The following is a 21,240-nucleotide window of genomic DNA, read 5'->3' on the forward strand; positions in this document are numbered from 1 at the left end:
CGGACTGGCGCCGGCGCCGGCTCGAAGGAGACGCCTCCGGGCAAGAGGAGGCATTTCTCCCCCACCCCGGGGGTCCCTAGGGCGGCCCCTGGGGAGAGGGCGGCGGTACACTGAGAACTCCTTCCCCTAAGTCACCTGGAACTGCTCTCCACACACCTCCAGTGCAGAGACCCAGCTCTGCGGGGGAGCGGCCGAGCACAAATCGCCTTGCTCTCTCCCGTCGTACAGACGGAGGACACCGAGGCTCCAAGGGAGCCTATGGCCGACCAGGGAGGCGGAGGTGGGGGCGGGAGGGGGGCCGGAGACAAAGAACTTTGGGGGGATTGAGACAGGTGCGGGGGTAAGGGGAGTAATCGTCGCGCTGCAGCCCCTCTCCTGAGCTGAGTCTACGGCTCTCGGAGTAGGAGCCCAGAGGGATCCCAGGTGGGTCCGGGACCCGGGAGAGGGCGGGGGTCCGGGCCACCCCCGGGAGGGTGGGGGGAGGGGCGGCGGGATTGACAGTCGGTAATTGGGTAACTGGAGGCGGCTTCTCCGGCCGGGCGGCCCCGCCACCGCGACGCCGGGCCCCTGACGTCACCCGATTCGCCAGGAAATGAACTTTTTAATAATCCGAGGAGGGAGGAAAGCCCTCGGTCCCCTCGGCTCTGGGGGCTCCCGGCCAGGCCCAGCTCCGCGGGCGCGCCCCAGTCACCCTCTCCCAGGCCAGTTCCGGGCAGCGCCTGGGGGTGCGGGCTCGGGCCAGGGGCCTCCTGCCTCTGCCTCCGCTGTCCGATCATCTGTCCGAGGCCCTGGCTCAGGTAAAGACGCGGGGCCGAAGGCGCGGAGCCCCTCTGGCTGGGAACCAGCGCGTCCCGGCGCTTAGGGACCCTCCTGCCCCGTGCCCGCCGCGCCTCCCGCTCGGCTCCACTCCGGGCGCGCGGGCCAGCCCGGGCTTCTCGGAACTCCGCTCCGCTGAAAGGAGGCCGGCGCCAGCCGGGGCCAGCGCGCCGGGGCCGGGGAGTGGGAGCGCGAGGCCGCGGCCGGGCCTCCGCGGCCGGGGCGGGCAGGTGACTGGCCTCGGTGCCTTCCGTCTCTCCTTCCCCGCAACGCGCGCTCTGGCCGCGGACTCGCTGCCTCTGTTCGTCTGTCTCTCCTCCTTGCATTTAGCTTACGATTCTTCATCAAGGCGTAAAATGCGATCGCCGGAGCCCCGAGCCTGTCTTGCGTACCTGGAGCCTAGCGCGAGCTTATCAAAGACACCGCGGCTCCGGGGACAATCCCCGGCGTCGGGCAAGGCTGCGGGACCCAGCGCAGGACGCAGCCGGCCGCTTGCCGGCCCCGGGGCATGAACGCCAGAGCCAAGCGGGAGCTTTCCGTGGGGCTGCGATCCGCAATTCGGCTCGCAGGGACGTGGCCACGCCAGGCCCTCGGGAAAACAGGTAATTCGCTTTATTTCCCCCAAAGGCATGGTTCAAATGACCCCCATTCTGGGTGGGTCTGCAGGTTTTCATCATTCGGAATTTGGCTAAAAGCTCCTCTGGGACACCCCGAAGTCCCTCTGGAGCAGCGTCTGGGCCACCGCTGGCATAGAGGTGACCAGCCAGGCCAGGCTCCTGCCTGAACAGCAGCCCCGAGCTGCCCGCTGGCCCGGCGCAGAACCGACCTCCGCTGGGGATTTAATTACCCCGCTCGGCGGCTCAGAAAATCGCCGGGCAGAGGAGCTTAGCAGGGCAGTTAAGCAGTGCTTGAGCAGGGGCCTCGGGAGATCCGCACCAGTCTCCCTTCCCGCAGTCCTGGCCTAGAGAGAGAGACAGAGAGAGAGAGAGAGAAAAAAAAAACGGGCGGGGGAGCTCCTCTAAGTCTCTGGAGAGCCGGGGTTGCCTTCCTCCAAAAGGCAGGCAGGCAGCTGGCTGGGCAGGAGGCCTCCGCTATAATTGAAACTCCTGCGTTGGACGCGGGACTGCTGCATTCTCTCGCAGAAACCAACCCGCCTGGGAGCAAAAAGAGGGGCTCCAGGGAGGAGAGGGCCCAGCTGGCCAGTAAAACACCCCCCACTCCAATCATGAGTGTCCGTGTGTGCCAGACAGACGCTAGCTAGGCATCTTGCCCAGTAGAAAGCGGAGACCATCCTATCACTTGTACCCAAACAAACGGCGGGGTAGGATCAGGGCTTCCCCCCAAATCGGCTAGGATTGCAGGGGGCATCCTTGCACCCGAGAAGAGCAGATTTATTGTTTAGAGCCTCAGGATTCAGAGTCTTCAGAACACCTTCAGAGGGATGCATTCCCTTTTTCATGTTTTTGTTCATTTCCAAGGGTTGTTGCTTATGCGGGTGCTGCCTTTTGCTCGCACCGAGAAGCTGTCACTTTCCTTACATAAGAAGGAGACTTCAGGAAGGACCGGGAAAGGGCAGCAGAGAAACTGAATCTTCTAACTGCCTTTTTCAAGTGGCCTGAGGTCCCCAAAGAAAGCATGGGTCCCCGCGGCTCAGGATGCTTTCTCCCGGGAGCTGGCAGCACAGGGATCCGAGGCCTGGGTCTACAGGGCCTGGCCGCCCGGGTCAGGGCTCTCTGCTGCCCAGTCTTCCCCATCCTACCCGGCCCTTCCCTCCTCACCCTTTGTTTAAACTTCCGTGGTCCCAGGTAGCCCCTCTGGGTCTGTAAGTTTGTCCTGTCTTTGTAACCTAATTCTTCCCACCTTTCCCTAGGGGCATTTAATTGGCTGGCAGTGGAGGGGGGATTCAAAGAAACCAGTTTGCTTAGGGGCTGCCTTCCTTGGGGAAATTTGTCAACTCAGCGACCTCCCAGCCCCACACTGGCAATGGGCCTTGAGGGGGGACTGAGGAGGAAGTGGGGGCTGCCTTAGCCAGAGGGGTTCAGCAGTCCCCATAGGGCAAGGCCTCAGATGTGCTCAGGCCTGCGGGCGGTGCTCCTGAGGGGTTCTGCAGCGCCGGACCAGGGTCCCCACGGCCCCTTCTGCTCATTGGGGCTCACTTCCAGCCCCCCACCTGTGAAGGCTCCCTCCCCTCTGGCCTCCATGATGGCTGTCCCACCCTATACGGTCTCCTGGGCCTTTAGGAATTGTAAAACCCGGCCGTGGTCGAGAAGTTGCCCCACCCTGGGTCAGGAGCCTGGGGGATCGTGTTCCTCCTTATCATGTTCTAACCACCCACCTCCGAGCCTGAGGGCCGCCCCGGGAGCCTGGCTGAGACCTGCAGAATCGGGCAGCGTTTCTCCGGGCTTCCCGAAGGCCGAGGTTGGCTCGGGGTGCCGGCGGCCCCGCAGCCTGACAACTGGTAAATCCGTTTCGTTAGACGCAATTTGTTTGCAATTTGTCAGCTCGGCCGGGAAACGCTCTCCAGACGCCTGGGCAGCCGCACTGGCCCTACCTGCTTCTCCAATCCTGCCTACTCATAAACGAATCCCATCACTAGGTGCCTGTGTAGACGCGGAGCTCACCGCCAGATGTTCCCGATCCCCGGGAGACGTAGCTTTTTCCAAAACAACGAATTTCCTTCCGTGTTTTCCCGGAAAGGAGCGGTCGCCACTCCCGGGGGCCCTGAACGCCGGATCTTTCCCCTCGCGGTCGGGGCAACCTGGAGTTCAAGCCTGGCCGCGGCTGAAGGATTCTAAATGCCCGGCGTCCAGACAGACCCAGACCGCCGTCTACGCCTCCCGGCGGCAGATCCCGGAGCCCGCGGCGGCCCCATTCTTATTGAAATCCCACTAAACAGATTCCGACTGGGGCTTGGGGCAGGAGGGGAGACTTGCAGACCCGGCGCTCCCCCCCGCCCCCGCACCCACCAGGATAAAGGGCCGGGGGGCGCAGCGCGCGGGGGCGCACGCAGGAGCGAGCGGGTTAAGCCGCGCAAAGCCGGCGCACGGGACCAGTCGGCAGGTGCAGCCGCCGCTCGGCTGCCGGGCTTGGGCGCCTCCGCCGCCGTGGCCCGGAGGTGGGGGCGGCCGAGACAAAGACCCCAGCTCGGGGGCCAGGAGGTGGGGCGAGGCACTGGGGATAACCCGGGCTCGCGGCCTGTGTACGGCTGCATCCGAGAAATGGGAAAGCGAGAGGCCGGAGGCGGGCCTGCTGCCCTCAACTCCGCAAATACTCCCTCGGGATTAGGCCCCTATGACCTGGGGTTCGAGCCGCCCGCAGGACCGGGGCGAATCCCGAAGGCCACATGGCAGGGGCCACTGGGCTAGGCGGACGGCGTTTACGGGGCGGGTGGGCCAAACCTGGGGGCTGGAAGGGCCCTGGCCGGGCGGAGTTGGGGGCACTTACCGAGCGAGGTGCGGCGGGCGGCGCCCCCGGGTGGACGGGGCCGCAGCGGAGCGGGGCGCACAGCCCTGTGTGTGGCTAGGTGGGCCCACAGGACCCCGGCGGGCTGGCGGCGTCACCAGCGGGGCCCGGGCGGCGCGCCGAGTGGCCGCATGGTGCGCGGCGGGCGCTTTTGTTCGCCCGGTGGCCGACGGGGGCGGCTGGGGTGGGGGCGAAGGCGGCCAGGAGGTAGAGGCTGGAGCGGCGAGCCGGCGGCGCTGGCCTTGTTACCTCCCTCTCGCTCCCGCTACCTCTCCCTCCCCTCTCCCGGCCGCAGCGGCTGCTGCTTTTTATTTCGACAGCACTTTGAGGGGGCGGGAGCGCCGCAGGGGGGCAGGAGGGTGCCCTGAGCTCTGCTCCCCGTTTCCCTGGTCCAGCCGACGGGCGGCAGGCCTAGGGCCTGGAGGCACTCAAGGCGCAACATCCTACTCGCCCATACTCCAGACTACTCCCGCCCTCGCAGGGGCGCACAAATGAGCACCCCTGCTCTCAAGGGTGTATGTTTGGAAAGTCCGGGACATCTTTCTGGAGACTCTCCCCGGGGACCCTCACGAACCGTGGCCACAAGCGCGCACACACGTACACAGCTGCCTGCTCCTCCTTCTCCAACCCGCTTCCAATAGCGCTCATGCACGCACACATGTGTGCACACGCGTTAGCGCACACAGCTGTGGCTGCGTGGACATCCTCAGCCAGGAGATGTGGATCACACTGGCATGCACACGTGCTCACACCCAAATGTAGCTTGAGAATCTGGTATGAGTGGCGAGTGGCGCTCGCGCCAGGGCGTGCGTGTGCGCGGGCACGCGCGCGCGCGCGCGCACACACACACACACACACACACACACTCACACACCTCCCTTACTTCCAGGCTGATTCGGCTAAATGTAGACACATAGCCTCTCTCTTCCTCAAGTATACTCCGACTCGAATTCCTCAACTCCAGAGCAGACCAGAGCATTTAAGGAGTGGAGCAAGAGGCAGGTCCCTGGCTCATCCCCAAGGAACCCTCTCACTGTAGGGAGCTAGGGAGTAGAGGGCTTGTCTTTGGAAGGCTAGGCAGAGGAGTTGGGGTGTGAGAGTCTTCAGTCAAGATTGCTTTTGGGTTTGTGAGCTAGGGGAATCTGGTCCTTGAACTTCCAAAGTCTGTACCTCAAAATTCACCTCCACAGCACAGTGGGAGGAGTGGGGGGGGCGGTGGTTAGTGGTGCTGGTCCCATTCCAGCTGCCCAGGGAGTGAGTAAGTGGCCTGGGGATCTTGGGCCCAAAGAGAAAGTGCTTTGCTTTGGAAGGATTGGAAGTCCCTGGTCCTGGGAAAACTAGTGTGTGTCCCAGAGAGGAGTATCCAGCCCCCCATCTCTGTGGGCATCTTCTATCTGTGGGTCTTTCTTTGATGCTGATAGTGACTGCATTGCATATGTATTTGCTGTGTGCATGCAGGAGAATATCTATCCTTAGTGCCCCTGTGTGTCTGTGTGCGTTTGTGAGCACATGGGAAGTCTGCAAAACTGAGTGTATTCGTATGCCCATTTCTTCTTGTGGGTCCTTGAGAGTTTGTATATTGAGAATCTGTGTTTTGTGGGTCCCTGAGAGAGACCCTTGTGTATTATATGTGGCAGTTTCAGCGCATGACCCTATTAGTGCCTGTGGGAGAGGGTCTCTGTGAAACTGGATGTGTGTCCCCTGTGGCTGTGTATCTGTGAGATCATTGTGTCCATGAATCATATGATGGGAAGTGGGTATTTCCAAGTATTTATTTATAAGTTGGTGTGTGTCCCTATGTGGGTCAGTAGCAGTGTGTGTCTTGGTATCCTGTGTCTATGAATTGGTGTGTGTATGTGTGTGTGTGTGTGTGTGTCTTTACCAGCACTGGGTATTGGGTGTGTATCATTGTATCTTCAAACAGATTATGGGAGGATGGACAGTGTAGAGTGTAACCAAGTATGTCTGCGTAACTGTGTATAGCTCCATGTATGAACCGATATGTGTTGGGTGTTTGTGTCTGTTTACCTAGGGTGCGGGCATCTGCGTGTATGAATCTGTCTTTGAACTATGTCTGTTTCTCTACCCAGTTGTCTGGGGAGGAGTGTGTTCCTGGGTGACACACAGTATGTGTGTCTTCCCAGATCACCCACCATCCCTAACTGGCAGGGCAGGCGGCCAGTGGAGCTCCGGGGTGCCATTCGAAGGCACTGTCTGTCTGTGGGAGGGGGAGATGAACTGATAAGGCTTATCTGCCGACACCAGCGCCATGCTGAATAACTGCTCTAATGAGGTGGCCGCGCTGGGACCACCCGAGCCTGAGTGGGGAGGGGCATGGGGGAGCCAGGGCTGGGGCACAAGAGCAGATCCCACAAACCCAGCAGGGCCTGAGTGTCTAGTGGGCCTTTTCTAGTTCTCTTATTTTTTCAGAGGGGGGTTCCAGGTCTTACAGCTCCACTCCACCTGTCATCTCTCTGCGGGACTGGGCTGGGCTGGGCTGGGCTGGCGGGAGCCAGCTGGAGCCTCCCAGCCTCTGGTCTGCAGTCAGGAACACAGCCTTAAGAGGGAACGGGGTATGAGACCCATTGATGCGAGGCCCTCTAGGGTAGGGGTAGATTGAGAGACACGGAGGCCCAGAAATGGAAAGACCCAGACAGAAAGAGAACGGGGACGAGACAGGGAGACCCAAGAACAGATTTTAAAAAGTAACTGCCATAGAGGGGCAGAGACACCAGTAGGAGGGGTGGGTTGAGGACGTGCAGGAACAGACAAAAACAAACAACTTAGAAGTGGCAGAGTCAGAGACAAGGGAAGAAAAGCGGCGAAAGTGTTAACCAGAGAGAGACATGGACAGAGAGACAAGGGAGAGATACAGAGGAGAGGGAGAGGAAAACAAAGCAAAAATAGATGAGAAGACAGAAGGGAGCAGGGGCAGGCTCTGAGAGCAGTGAGAGAAGAGGGAAGGCAGTCAGGGGACAAGTGTGGACGCGGAAAGAGAGGCTGGACGGGATGGACAGATGGACGGAGGGGCCGGGGCAGTGCCGCGCACCCGCGCGAAGGAGCGCTGGAGGCCGCTGGCGGGGCTGCGGGGCGGAGGGCGTGAGCGCAGAGCCCGCGGGCCGGGCGGGGCACCGAGGCGCGGGCGGCGGCGGGCAGGGGGGGTCCGCGTGGGGCTGCGCCGCTGTCCGGGGTAATTTTTCATCTCGGCCGGCTAATCTTTGTTCCCGGCGAAGATAATGAATAGCCAATCGTTATCTGCCCGGCTCCCGGAGGCTGCCCGAGAATGGGGTTGTACAGGGCTGGGAATTGTTTCCAAAGTGCCGCGGAATAAATGGTGTTCCTTATCTCTGCCTTCCAGATTATCGGAGCCCTTTCAGAGCGCGCACAACAAATGCGCCCGCCATCGAATGCATCATTTACCACCGCAGATCCGCGCGCTGATGGGCAGGCAGATAGCCGTCCGCGGGGGGCACGCCGGGCGCCCTGTGCCCCGCCGCCAGCCCGCTTGCCCGCCTGCCGGGGGCACCCGCGTGTGAGCCCTCGGGTGTGCCCGGCATGTTTGGATGGACATTCTCGCGTGTGCCAGCGTGGACGGGCACCGAACAAGAAAGGGCATTGGAGTGCATGCAGGTGTGTCAAAGAAGCGTGCTAAAGAAAGTGCAGGTGTGCAAGCCCACGCCCAAACACGGGGCGGGCGTGTGTGCTGTGAGTGCCCAGAGAGGGCCCAGCTGAGGCTGTTTGAGGGCGCACAGAGGAAGGGATATCGCCCGTGTGTAGGCATGCATGTTACTCGGGGTGGGTAGACACGTGAAGGGGTGGGTGTGCAAATCCGTGTGTGCAAATGTGGGTGAGCTTATCGTGAGTGCCTCATTGTACCTGCCCAGGCTGTTCAGGAGTGCACACAGGAGGTGGTGTCCTCTGCCACCGGGGAGCGTGTCTACCTTTAGATTCAGCCATGGGTGTGTTACTCTGCTGAGTGTGGTGTGTCTGCAGGTGTCCCACCCCACTCGGTGTCCGTAAGCGTGTATCCACGCATACCCGTGAGCGCCAGGAGTGAATGAGTGTGCAGCTGTCCGCGTTCACCCCGGTGTGCGCCTTCGGGGTGCACGGGTCTGCGTCAGGGGGGTCGCGGTGTGTTGAGTTTCTGCAGGGGGGGGCGGTCGTCGGGGCTTGTCCCTGCGCCTGCCGGTGTAGGCTCAGGACACGCGAGCTGGGACCCCTCTCCAGCTTGGGAAGCGGCAGCCAGCGGGGAGAGAAGGGTGTGTGCGGGTGTGAGAGGCGCCACAGTAGGAGGAAGTGACAGAAAACGGGGTGTGCGGGCGTGCAAGGAAGAGGGGTCCTCCGAGGAATTTGGGGACACCCAGGGGCCCGCACCCGCCTCCGCAGGCGCGCCCTGCTAGGGGCCCCAGGGCGCCCGAGGAGAGAGCGCCGAGCCCCGCCGCCTGAGGTCTCCGCGCCGTGAGCGACACGCGCCGCCGACAAAGGCTGTATTTTTCCAGGCTCGCGCCCCGCCCGCGCGCGCGATGGTCCCCATGGCGACGCAGATAGCGCCGCAGCCATTTTCCCTATCTCCCCGGAGTCTATTATACGGCGGGATTAGCTCATCTCTAGGCAGGTCAAACCCAAAGTCACACAACCTGCAGCGCGGGCCCCGCCCCTCCCCCCGCCGGGGTCCGGTCCCGGCCCCGCGACCCCCGAGCGGCGGCCCTTGCGCAGGCGCCGAGCGCCACCTGGCGGCCACCGGTGCCCGAGCGGGGTCCCCGGAGCCGGCCGCGGGAGCCCAAGTCTCCAGAAGGGCTCGGGCAGGGGTCCTTTCTCCAGGAGGCGGACCCTCCAGAAGCAGGGGCTTTGTTATGTCACTGCCCTGTCCGCAGGGCTGGGCTGACATCCCGCGGATGCTCCATAAGAGTTTTGTGAAAGGATAGATGGATGGCAGGAAATTATGGACCTAGCACACTGCCAGAGGTCACCCAGCTTAGTTGGCAATAAGTCCTTTCTTAGACTGTGTCCACTGAATTTAGTATAAAAGCCAAACTCCTCTGGAACCCGTAACAGCCTCTGCTGGTCATTCAGACCTGTTTTCTCTCTTTCTTGCTCCAGCTACAGGGGCGTTCCCTCTGTTCTTTGAACAAGCCAAAACATTCCCACCCCAGGGCCTTTGTGTCTGCTGTTCCCTCTACCCAGAGTGTGTGCTGCCTCTGCTCAAATGTCACCCCTCAGAGAAAAACTGAGCCTTCAGATTTTTCTTGGTCTGTACCATATATTTCTTTTCTAGTGAGTACTTAGCACGATGTAAAATAGTCTCCTCTCTGTATATACAACTTGCCAGCTCTCCTGTCCTGCAGAAAGGGAGTCTGTTTTGTTCCCCAGCAATAGCCCAGGGGCTGGAATCTCCAGCGACAACTGGTCTGGCATCAGGCGCAAGTTTGGGAACAAGCGAATGAGGACAAGAGGAGGCCAGAGCAAGTGGGCCAGACTAGGCCCTGCTATCATTATCATCTCTCCTTATTGTTGGACCATTCCCCTCTACCCTCCCCCTGTGTTCTGCTCACCCGAGCATCAGGACGCCTGGCTCCACCAATCTGCCCCATCGGCAAGTCCAGAGAGGCTTGGGAATTAAGGGAGAGAGGATCACGGAGCAAGGTGCGCCTTCCTTGCTTGTTGGGGCAGGGAACACATCTCACCCTGTGTTCTCAGGGAGCCATGGCCTCTCCAGGAAAGCCGGGGCCACCGGGTGAGACTTCACTCAAAATACAAGATAATTATGCCCGAGTTGTCATGAGGTGGTGATGATTAATTGCTTATGCATGGAGCATGGACAGTGAAGTAAGTAGAACCAGAGAAGGCCACAGCCCCACTGGGCTTCCAGGTGGGAGTCTAGCCAGCCTGTCTGCAGGCTGGAAGGGGCAAATCAGACACGAGGCTAAGTCTCACCCTGCTCAGGTGCACTTGAGACAAACCCTGCAAGAGGCTTTGCCCAAAGATTCAGAGAATTAGCTCCCTGTTCCCTCAGAAGTGCCCTCCCTGGAGAGGATTTTGGGTTAAGGCAGGGCTTTGGGCCAGGACTCCCCTCCCCCCCCCCCAGCATACACACTCACCCCTCTTCTTGCTGGGTGGCCTCAGGCAAGATGTTTTCCTTCGCTGAGCCTCAGGTCTGCTTCTGCAAACCTCCCTCCAGGGTTATGTGAATTACTCATAAGCGTGTATTTAAAAAGAGTTTTGTAATCCAGGCCTTGAAAACTGGCAATCCAGGGGCAGCCCAGGTGGCTCAGCGGTTTAGCGCCACCTTCAGCCCAGGGCCTGATCCTGGAGACCCTGGAATGAGTCCCACGTCCGGCTCCCTGCATGGAGCCTGCTTTTCCCTCTGCCTGTGTCTCTGCCTCTCCTCTCTCTGTCTCTCATGAATAAATAAATAAAATCTTTAAAAAAAAAAAAAAGAAAGAAAGAAAAGAAAACTGGCAATCCAAGTCTCAGGGACCCATGCAGTGACTCATTGTCACCAACATATCTTTTTTTTTTTTTAAGATTTTAGTTATTTATTCATGAGAGACACACAGAGAGAGGCAGAGACACAGGCAGAAGGAGAAGCAGGCTCCATGCAGGGAGCCCGATGCAGAGCTCAATCCCAGGACCCCAGGATCAGGTCCTGAGCCAAAGGCAGAGACACAACCACTGAGCCACCCAGGCATCCTTGTCACCAACATTTCAAAGTGGGAGATACCACATAAAGAACTTCATCTCCAGCTTCTCTTGAAAATTTGGAAGATTGGATACTCTGGGCCTACATTCCTGCATGGTATTGTAATGCTGGAATCCTGTATCACCAGCCCCCTGGGCACCAGGGTCTTCCCCTACCCACTTGGGGCCTACGGGTCAGGAATGTGTCCCTCATAGAAATACTGTGTGCCATGGCTATGTTGGTTTTAGCCTTCCTTCTCTGTATCCTTTGATGGAATTTCCAATATCTTTCTCCATCCAGGTACTGTAAACCACTTAATAATAAATTAATTAATTAATCCAATCAACACTTTAAAATAATGTGTTTGGCCATAGTGTTTTGGACTCCGGGTATAGAGTATCGACTAAAACATCCATGGTACCTATCCACAGGGAACAGTCAGACATAACTACACAGAGTAATACATCATCACAAATTGTGATGGGAACTCTGAGGGGCAAAGAACATATATTTACAAATATTGAATGCAAGTATATTCGCAGCGACCTCCTCTGGGTCAGGTCCTATGCCGAGAGGTGGAGGCATAGAATGAAACCAGATATAGTCACCTTGTGCAGACAACTCACAGGGTGGTGGAGATACAGGCACATTAAGAGATCCTGTTCATTCCAACCTATAAGAATTGAAAACACAGGGTGCTTGGGGGAGAGGCACTTATCCTAGTCTGAGAGCATAAGATATAAAGAGTCCCTACAAATTAATAAGACAAAAATATGAGGAAAAATAGGCCAAGGGTATGAACAGAAAGTTTACAGAAAAGGAACTAGAAATGGGGCAGCCCGGGTGGCTCAGGGGTTTAGTGCCTGCCTTCGGTCCAGGGCGTGATCCTGGAGACCCGGGATCGAGTCGGGCTCCCTGCATGGGGCCTGCTTCTCCCTCTGCCTGTGTCTCTGCCTCTCTCTCTCTCTCTCATGAATAAATAAATAAAATCTTAAAAAAAAAAAAAAGGAACTAGAAATGGCTCTTAGGTTGATAAAAACATGCTCAGTCTCACTCAGAAATGAAAATTTAAAACACATTGAAAGATTTGGGAAGAGAAATATTCTAAAATCAGATTGTGGTGATGGTTGCAACTTCATAAATTTGCTAAAATTTACGAAATGTACATTTAAAATGAATAAACTCTATGGTGTAAATTATACCACATAATGCTGTTTGAAAATAAATCCTAAAACACTTTGAGATACCATCTCATATCTATCAGTATTAGCCATATCAAAACATTTGATTACATATTATGTTCCTACAGGAGTGGGGAGACAGGCTGGTGGGAGCATCAACTGATGCCCTTTTGGAGTAGGACAGGCAATGTAACACTATCATATTTACAAACATATGTATGCTTTGAACCAATGATTCCATTTATGGGGTATAGATATGCCCTTACACTTGTGAAATTTGTAAGGACATTCACTGTAGCTTTATACTTTGTGGCAAATAATTAGAAACAAAAGATGTTTGTGTAAAAGAGATGGTAAAAGTATTGTCATCCGACCAAAAAATAGAATAGTTGTGCTGCTATTGTGGGAGAAAAAGAAGAAAAAGAGAGAGGAAGGAAGGAAAAAAAGAAGGAAGGAAGGAAGGAAGGAAGGAAGGAAGGAAGGAAGGAAGGAAGGAAGGAAGGAAGGAAGGAAGGAGAAGTAAGGATATTGAGTGATCCCCAAATAGATTTAGCAGAAAACTAAAAGTGCACAAAAGTAAGTGTGGTGTGCTACCATTTGATTGAAAACGAAGATAGGAGAGAAGATGTTTGTGTACATATTTATAGACTTTCTCTGGATGGAAAACAGAAGAAATCATTAACAATTGCTGGCACACACAAAAGGACAGAGGTGTGGGTGGCTGGGGTTAGGGATCAGAGAGGACTTTCTACTGTGTAAGCTTCGGTTACTGTTGAAACTCCACAGATGGATAGAGATACAGAGATTGAGATAGAGATAGATATACACAGTCACACATACTCACATGTATATCCCATACAAAAAAGTAAAGATTAATAAAAACCCTAAAGATTAAAACCAAAATGGAAAAAAATTTCGTTAAAAAATATAAAGATGGGGATCCCTGGGTGGCGCAGTGGTTTGGCACCTGCCTTTGGCCCAGGGCGCCATCCTGGAGTCCCGGGATCAAATCCCACGTCGGGCTCCCGGGGCATGGAGCCTGCTTCTCCCTCTGCCTGTGTCTCTGCCTCTCTCTCTCTCTCTGTGTGTGACTATCATAAATAAATAAAGAAAAAAATATTAACAAAATATAAAGATGAAGAAGAACAGAACCTTGCAAGAAGAGTTGGAACAGAAGTTTCCCATCGCTGACTAGAATGTAGAGAAAAAAAAATTCTCCTGCCCTCTTGACCAAAGTGTAAACTGGTATTCAGTATTTTGCAGGGTAATTTGGTTGCACCTAGAGAGTTGAAGATAGAAATGCCACGCAACCCAGCAAGTCCTCTTCTAGCCATATGAGAGATCTCACACATGAACAAAAGAGACGTGGGCAAGGATAGTCATGGGGCATTATTGAAAGCGAGAGAGAGAAAGAAAAAAAATTTTTTAAAGAAACTTTGGGGCACTTGGATGGCTCAGTCCGTGAAGTGCCTGCCTTCAGCTCAGGTCAGGTCCCAGGGTCCTGGGATGGAGCCCCGAGTCCTGCTCCCTGCTCGGTGGGGAGTCTGCTTCTCCCTCTCCCTCTCTTTCCCCTACTTGTGCTCTCTCTCTCACTCATTCTCTTTCTCAAATAAAATCTTTTTTTTTAAAAAATCATTAAAAGAAAGAAAGAAACTTTGAATGCAAACTAAGGGCCCATCTTGAGGGTATTGGATAAACAGTGGAAAGCTCTTTGAATGGAGTGCCGTGCTGCAGTCACATTGTATGGGCAGGTACAAGGCAAGTAATGTCTTTGTCAAAGAAAGAAATGGCATAATTTTAGACACAAAACTGTACTGTATATTGTTTATGGAAATGAGGCATATGAAGTAAAAGTCTAAAGGCGTAATGGAATTGAATCTTCTGGAAGCCTGAAAAATAAGAGCAAGTCATGCCATGTTCCTGGATGGAAAAACTTAATGCCATAAAATGTCGATTCCTCCACAGTTTCTAAATGCAAATTAAATGTGTTTAGGGTGATTTAAAAACCTAGGTAAAATGGACTTCAAAGATCGCATGGCAAAATAAATGCCCAGGAATAACCAAGGAGAATTGGAAAAAGAACGACACGGGGTTTTCACCTTACTAAAAATAAGAACATACTGTAAAGCTGCTATAATCAAATCAACATGGTGTTGGCATAAGAATAGACCATGGGGAAGAAGAGAGAACCCAGAAATAGGTTCCGGTGTGTGGAAGAGTATATAATACTTGACAAAAGTAGTATTTCAAGGCAGTGGGGGAGGGTAGATCGTGAAATACTTGGTGCTGGCACAGGAAGAAAATAAAATTGACCCCTCATATATCCAAATAAATTCCAGATGGATTACGAATTTTAATGTGAAAAATAAATGACTTGCAAAGAAACCCTCAGAGGTGACACTTGAGAGCTAGCCAGAGGAGCAGCACGTGCAAAGACAGGAGGGTGAAAGGATCCAGCATGTTCTGGAGAAAGCAGCCACTCAGAATGGCTGGGGTGTAGGGGGAGGCCCAGGTGCATGGCAAGCCTCCCCAAAGCCAGGTCACATCCATTACCATGTTCTGAATTGTTTGTCACATCTCTTCATACCTGTGCTATTTTGTTAATCTTTTTACTTTAAATCAATTTCTGTCTTTATAAACCAAATTGTTTCTATTTTTTAAAGATTTTATTTATTTATTCATGAGAGACACAGGGAGAGGCAGAGACACAGGCAGAGGGAAAAGCAGGCTCCTTGCGGGGAACCTGATGTGGGACCTGATCCCAGGACCCTGGGATCACGCCCTGAGCTGAAGGCAGACGCTCAACCACTGAGCCACTCAGGGATCCCACCAAATTGTTTCTAAAAGGTAAATTTCTATTACTGGCAGGATCATGGGTTCAATGGGCTCATTATATATTTTCTGAATCATGTAGAAATAGTCTGACTATTAAGATGAAGAAATAAAAAGTCTGGAATTTCCCTGGTAGGATGGGTTAAGTTTACTTTTGGAAATTACTCTGCCACCTTGTGGGCAGGAGGGACTAACTGGAGGGGTGTAATGGGGAAGGAGCGAGCAGGGAAGTGGCCACAATGACAATCCCTAGAAGATAGTCAGGTGTAAGCCAGGGTCCGCCACATCCTTCCCTCTCCCGCTCCCTCTCCCACACCCACTTTCAATGTGTCATTCCCAAATCTGACCACCTCCTGGCATCAACACAGCTACTGCCTCCCCATCATTTCGTGCAGATTATTGGACTAGCTTCCTCAGTGGAAGTCCCTCAGTTTCCTTCTGTCCATTCAGAAACACAGCAGCCAGAGGGATCCTGTGGAAGTATAAGTCAGACCCTGTCCCTGCTCCACTTCACACCTACTCAGGGCTCCTGCCTCACTCAGAGGAACCCACACCATCAGTTCCCTCTTTGTCTCTCTCACCTCATTCCCTTGGTAGGCTCAAGTCTAGTCCAAATGGCTTCCTTGCTGTCTCTCAAATATATCTGGCACATGCCTGCCGGAGGACATTTGCACCTGTTGTTTCTTGTACCCAATTATCCACATGGCTTCTTTCCTTACTTTGGGTCTCTGCCCAAATGTTGCCTTTCCCGAGAGGCTTTCCTGGAAAGGGTCAAGCCAGCTGTGGGTGACAGCCAGGGTACAGATGGGTGCTAGAGGCACTGCAAGCTCTATCAGCATCTGGACATATAGGCATCCCTGAAGCCTGGGGTTAGGGCCAACCCTCCCCCCGGACTCCTAAACCCCTGTGCCTAAAGCCGATACATGTCCCTGACTTTCGAGTTACATGAGCCAATAATACAGCCCCTCTCGTGTTTCTCCTTTAGCCAGTCTGAAGTGGGTTTTTTGTCTCCCACAACTAAAGAGTCTTGGTAATTCAAGTTGTGATAGATTAAAGTTGACCACAAATTCTCTGTTACTGAGAGAGATGTCCCCTTCCCTGGAGTCTGGGGTGGTCTCTGTGACTACTTGACAAGAGAAGATGGTGGAAGGGACACTACATTTCCAATTCCAGGGCTTCAATTATTAGCTTCCACCTCTTGTCTCTTGAAACCCTCTCCATGGGAGTCCTGAGCTACCAGGTAAAAAGTCCAGCTACCCTGAGGTCAGGCCATGAAGAAGCTCTAGCTAGCCAAGTGGAGAGACTGCATGCTGAGAACGAGTCACCAATGTTTGAACCGTCCTGGCTGAAGCTCCAGATGTCATGGAGCAGATAGGGGCAGCCCAGGTGGCTCGGCGGTTTAGCGCCGCCTTCAGCCCAGGGCCTGATCCTGGAGACCCAGGATCGAGTCCCACATCGGGCTCCCTGCAGGGAGCCTGCCTCTCCCTCTGCCTGTGTCTCTGCCTCTCTCTCTCTGTCTCTCATGAATGAATAAATAACATCTTAAAACAAATTCCTGACCCAAGTTTTGTGGGATACAGTATGTTTTAAGCCACTACAATTCAGGGTAGTTTTTCGATTAAAAAAAAAAAAAGATTTTATTTATTTATTTGTCAGAGAGAGAGAGTGTGAGCACAAGCAGGAGGAGCTGCAGGCAGGAGGAGAAGTAGGCTCCCTGCTGAGCAAGGAGCCTGATGGGAGACTTGATCCCAGAATCCTGGGATCATGACCTGACCAGACCTTAATGGACTGAGCCACCCAGGCATCCCACAGGATAGTTTTTAAAAATGCGGCAATAGATAAATAGATAACAATAGTTATCTGCAAAGAGCCACATACAATTACTGGATTGAGAAGCAAGACAGAGGCAATGCTGCCAAGGCGCATCGGATGGGCTTATTTCCTTGGGAATCCTTACAGCAGTCGGGACGGGTATGAGACACACAGCGGAAAGAGTCTTGGCAGCAGATGGCAATGCTAATAAAGAGATGGGTGCTGGTCATGGGCAAAGTTCTCCACGGCATCAAAGGATTGGGATATATCCACACCCGAAGTAACAACACACCTGAAAACAACCCAATCTAACGATCCTCCCAGGAGGGAGGAGAAAGGAGAAAGGAGAAAGGAATCGTATCATAGCCACACAGTGGAGTATGGACAGCCGTGAACATAGAGGACAATACCACGCATCAATGTGGAGGAGCCTTGCCAATGACACTGTGAGAGAAGGAAGTCACAGAAGAGCACATACGTAAGTTCCATGTAGATAGTGTTTTAAAACAGGAGAGATACTTTGGACAGTCTATGCTTTTGCACATATGTTTGTGCACAGGGCCATGAATCAAAACTGGGGTACTCAGCCCTCTGTGGATGACCTAAGGGATCTTCCAAGAGTGGTGTTTTTGCCCCTTGAGCAGGTCACAGCAGGTGCATGGGTCCTGTGCCTGCATGACATGCACCCCCTGCCAGGGGCTGGGAGGCACAGAGGATGTCCCAGCTCCTGCTATGACACCGAGCTCCAGAAATGGTAGCTATTATTACTGTCATTAGTAGATGCACTTCACCTTACAGGTGGACAGGGCTGCGAGGAGGGAAGCAGGCTGCACAAAGGCAAGCGGCCTGTGGGTAACAAAGCTGGGATTGGGAGCCAGGCCTCCTGGCTATTTCCACCCTTCAAAGGTGCAACTTAATAATCTATACTTTTCTTTTCTTTTTTAAATTTTATTTATTTATTTATTTGTCAGAGGGAGAGAGAGAGACAGCACAAGCAGGGGGAACAGCAGGCGGACTGAGAAACAGGCTCCCCACTGAGCAGGGAGCCCAATGCGGGGCTCCAACCCAGAACACACAGTATCATGACCTGAACCGAAGGCAAAGACTTTTTTTTTTTTAATTTTTTATTTATTTATGATAGTCACACACACAGAGAGAGAGAGAGAGGCAGAGACACAGGCAGAGGGAGAAGCAGGCTCCATGCACCAGGAGCCCGACGTGGGATTCGATCCCGGGTCTCCAGGACTGCGCCCTGGGCCAAAGGCAGGCGCCAAACCGCTGCGCCACCCAGGGATCCCCCGAAGGCAAAGACTTAACTGACTGAGCACCCCCCAGGTGCCCCAGTCTATACTTTTTCAAGTCTGCCCAGGACTTCTGGGGATAATTGTCCTCTCAGACAAGAGAGAAACATGAGGAGGATCGTCATCGTCCCCTTCTCCCTGTTATGGGCTGCATTGAGTCTCCCCTAAATTCATATATTAAGATCCTAACCTGGGATCCCTGGGTGGCTCAGCGGTTTGGCGCCTGCCTTCAGCCCAGGGCCTGATCCTACAGACCTGGGATTGAGTCCCACATCGGGCTCCCTGCATGGAGCCTGCTTCTCCCTCTGCCTGTGTCTCTGCCTCTCTCTCTGTGTCTTTCATGAATAAATAAATAAAATCTTTAAATTAAAAAAAAAAAAGATCCTAACCTCCAGGGACTCAGACATGACTGTATTTGGAAACAGGGCCTTTGAAGAGGTGATTGAGGTGAAATGAGGTCATATGAGTTCTCCCTAATGCATTCTGACAAGGTCCTTATAACAAGAAAAGATTAGGATCCAGACACGCACAGAGGAACACCTACGCGAGGGCACAGGGAGAAGGTGGCCATCTGCACACCAGAGAGAAGCCTCAATGACAACAGCCCTGCTGACACCTGGATATCAGGCTTCAGGCCTCCAGAACAGTAAGAAAATAAATATCTGTTGTTGAAGCTGCCTGGCCTGTGGTGCCTGTTATGGCAGCCTTAGAAAACAAATACACACTCTTTGAACCAACTTGTGTTAGGACATGACATGTGGGCGTGGGCAGCTGCCTGGGGGACATGGTGAGGATGCTGAGCAGAAAGACAAGAAGAGTCTGGGTCCCTGATAATTTCACCAAGCTGCTGTGCCATGTCCAGAACTCCCACTGCAGACTACTTGTTCTCTGAAGAAATTGAAGGTTTGTGTTTCCTGAGCCACTAGTAGTTGTCTTAAAAGTATCCTGAGAAGCCCAAATCTCCACCTGCATGGAGAACAGTAGGCTAGCTGTGGAGCCCTATCCCACTGAGGCTCTTGGTCTTCTGGCAGATTCTACTCCCGGGGAGGTCAAAGACGCCAAGCTACATTCAAATATCATCTCCTGGGGGCAGCTGAGTGGCTCAGTGGTTGAGTGTGTGCTTCTGGCTCAGTCATGATCCCGGAGTCCTGGGATCAAGTCCCACATCAGGTTCCCCACAGGCAGCCTGCTTCTCCCTCTGCCTGTGTCTCTGCCTCCCTCTCTGTGTCTCTCATGAATAAATAAATATAATCTTTTTTTTTTAATCATGTCTTGGACAAAAGGGACCCAACAACATGTAATCCTCCACTGGATCCTAGACCAGGACAGAAATAGCTCTTAAAGGATACTCCTGGGCCGCAGCTCTTTCAGTCCAAGAACCTAGTCCCTTTGTTTTGGTAAAACCACCTTTTTTGAACTGAAGACCTCTTAAGAATTCTTTCTTGGACATCAGCTCCGAGTCCACCACTTCAACCCATACCAAAAGCAAGAAGAAAAACTAGGAGCTAAGGTATTTCATGCACGGGGTTTGTAAAGAAGGAGATAACTGTCGCTATTCGCATGATCTCTCTGACAGTCCTTATGGTGTAGTGTGCAAGTATTTTCAGCGAGGATACTGTATTTACAGAGACCGCTGCAGATATGAACATAGCAAGCCATTGAAACAGGAAGAAGTGACTGCTGCAGATCTAACTGCAAAATCATCTCTTGCTGCTTCCTCAAGTCTCTCATCGGGAGTTGGACCAGTTGTTGAAATGAATATGGGCGAAGCAGAGTCCAGAAATTCAAACTTTGCTACTGTCGGCGCAGGTTCAGAAGACTGGGTGAATGCCATTGAGTTTGTTCCCGGGCAGCCCTACTGTGGCCGTACTGCCCCTTCCTGCACTGAAGCACCCCCACAGGGCTCTGTGACCAAGGAAGAATCCGAGAAAGAACAGACAGCAGTGGAAACCAAGAAGCAGCTTTGCCCCTATGCTGCAGTGGGAGAGTACCGGTATGGGGAGAACTGTGTATATCTCCACGGAGACTCGTGTGACATGTGTGGGCTGCAGGTCCTCCATCCAATGGATGCCGCCGAGATCACAACATATAAAATCTTGCATTGAGGCCCATGAGAAGGACATGGAGCTCTCATTTGCTGTCCAGCGCAGTAAGGACATGGTGTGTGGGATCTGCATGGAGGTGGTCTATGAGAAAGCCAACCCCAGTGAGCGTCGCTTTGGGATTCTCTCCAACTGCAACCACACTTACTGTCTCAGGTGTATTCGCAAGTGGAGGAGTGCTAAGCAATTTGAGAGCAAGATCATAAAGTCCTGCCCCGAATGCCGGATCACATCTAACTTTGTCATCCCAAGTGAGTACTGGGTGGAGGAGAAAGAAGAGAAGCAGAAACTCATTCAGAAATACAAGGAGGCAATGAGCAACAAGGCGTGCATTTTGATGAAGGACGTGGGAGCTGCCCATTTGGAGGGAACTGTTTTTACAAGCATGTGTACCCTGATGGCCGTAGAGAGGAGCCACAGAGACAGAAAGTGGTAACATCAAGCAGATACTGGGCCCAACGAAGGAACCACTTCTGGGAGCTCATTGAGGAAAGAGAGAACAGCAACCCCTTTGACAACGAAGAAGAGGAGGTTGTCACCTTTGAGCTGGGTGAGATGTTGCTTATGCTTTTGGCTGCAGGTGGGGACTACGACCTGACAGACTCTGAAGACGAGTGGGACTTGTTTCATGATGAGCTGGAAGATTTTTATGACTTGGATCTATAGCAGCTTTGTGTGGCATGTGAACTGGTCTGCTGAGCCTCAGACAGTAGCTGTCCCCTGTGCTGGTGTGGCAGTGCCCGTGTCTCTCCTAGGAAGGCCTATCAACTCCAGGTGCTGTCGTGATTATTTTTACCCAGGGCCTGTCTTCTCAATCCCTCACCTTCCCCCAAGGAGTGTGTCGTTTTTCTCTGTTTAAAAAAAAGTTACAAAAATAAAAAAATAAATAAATAAATAAAGGATACTCCTGAAACAATTGATGACATTTGAATATGGTTGTGGGATTAGAGAACAGTCTTGTCCTGTATCATATTGTCCGGATTTTGATTAAGTGTTTTGTGTTTATGTTAAGAAAATATTCTTGGTCTTAGGACACACACATTGAAATATATAAT

General features: G+C 53.3%; 1 pseudogene; it reads left to right on the forward strand.

The window, feature by feature from the left end:
• Nucleotides 1-1,092: 1,092 nt before the first annotated feature.
• LOC112660615 (E3 ubiquitin-protein ligase makorin-1-like) lies at nt 1,093-21,063 on the forward strand (annotated as a pseudogene).
• The last annotated feature ends 177 nt before the right edge of the window (nt 21,064-21,240 follow it).

This window comes from Canis lupus, chromosome 20 (assembly GCF_003254725.2).
Source record: "Canis lupus dingo isolate Sandy chromosome 20, ASM325472v2, whole genome shotgun sequence".
NCBI lineage: Eukaryota > Metazoa > Chordata > Mammalia > Carnivora > Canidae > Canis > Canis lupus.